General features: G+C 46.3%; 1 non-coding gene across 1 annotated transcript; it reads right to left on the bottom strand.

Annotated features, from left to right (window-relative positions):
• Positions 1 to 879: 879 nt before the first annotated feature.
• Positions 880 to 1,015, bottom strand: LOC119937995. The gene has a single exon (XR_005454321.1). It is a non-coding gene; the product is annotated as a small nucleolar RNA SNORA7 (small nucleolar RNA).
• Between the last annotated feature and the right edge of the window lie 483 nt (positions 1,016 to 1,498).

The raw sequence follows: 1,498 nt of genomic DNA, 5'->3' as shown, positions 1-1,498 counted from the left end.
AGCCTGGACACAATCCAAATGGAGCTCACTGTCTTAATAGAGGGAGAACAGGCATTTAATTTCTATTTTGTATTGTTGTTTTGTCTTACGTCAAATCGTTTCCGATCCTTAGTGATGCCATTGACACATCTCTCCCAGAATGCCCCACCTCCATCTACAATCAGGCTTTGAGGCTTTCCATCCCGTCGCCCCCTCCTACTTCACCTCCCTTCTCTCCCTCTACAGCCCAACCCGCACCCTCTGCTCCTCTGCCACTAACCTCCTCACTGTGCCTCGTTCTCTCCTGTCCCGTCATCAACCCCCGGCCCACGTCCTTCCCCTGGCCTGGAATGCCCTCCCTCCACACATCTGCCAAACTAGCTCTCTTCTTCCCTTCAAAGCCCTACTGAGAGCTCACCTCCTCCAGGAGGCCTTCCCAGACTGAGTCCCCTTTTTCCTCTCCTCCTCCCCATCCACCCCCTGCCCTACCCCCTTCCCTCACCACAACACTTGTATATATTTGTACAGATTTATTACTCTGTTTTACTTGTACATATTTACTGCTCTATTTATTTAGTTAATGATGTGCACATAGCTGTAATTCTATTTATTCTGAGGGTTTTGACACTTGTCTACATGTTTTCTTTTGTTGTCTGTCTCCCCCTTCTAGACTGTGAGCCTGATGTTGGGTAGGGACCATCTCTATATGTTGCCAGCTTGTACTTCCCAAGCACTTAGTACAGTGCTCTGCACACAGTAAGCGCTCAATAAATACGATTGAATGAATGAATGAATAAAAATACAAAAGTGGTTTACCAATGCCACCTTCTGCTCAGTAAACTTGAGTCTTCGCCCTCGACTCTCTCCCATGCTGCTGCTGACCAGCACAGGTGAATTTTGACTTGTAGCAGATGGCCTTCCACTCGCTAGCCACTGCCCAAGCTAGGAATGGAATGGATAGGACTCTGCTTGACTCTCCCTCATGTAGCTGAGACTGGTAGAGTACTGGAAACTCTCCAGGTGTGATCCTGAGGGAAACTTTCCATTTTAGAATTGAGGAGACTGAGGCACAGAGAAGTGAAGTGACTAGCCCAAACTCACACAGTAGGCAAGTGGCAGAGCTGGGATTAGAACCCTGGTCTTTTGAATCTTGGGCCCCTTGAATCTCAGGCCTGTGTTCTTTCCACAAGGCACACTGTGGATGAGCCAGATCATCCAACCTCCTAAATGGATCTTGATTTTAATTATCCAACTCAGTCTAGAAAAGAAGAGACTTTTCTTTTTGTTTCCTGAAATTTCTCTATCTTCTAAAGCAGAGCACAAACTTAGGGTGATGATCATGGTGATTTAGATGTAGAGGTAGACCCTTATTTTATAAACTGCTGGTCCAACGGAACAAATGCCTCCAGTCAGTCCATGGCCATCCTGCAGGGAGCATACTGCTGATTTAGATGTTTTGATTAATCAATCAATGGTATCTTTTGAGTGCTTATTGTGAGTAGAGCACTGTACTAAGAGC

Source organism: Tachyglossus aculeatus, chromosome 1 (genome assembly GCF_015852505.1).
Source record: "Tachyglossus aculeatus isolate mTacAcu1 chromosome 1, mTacAcu1.pri, whole genome shotgun sequence".
NCBI classification, from domain to species: Eukaryota; Metazoa; Chordata; class Mammalia; order Monotremata; family Tachyglossidae; genus Tachyglossus; species Tachyglossus aculeatus.
Note: the sequence above shows the minus strand (reverse complement) of the source record. Positions and strands in the feature narration are given on the sequence as shown.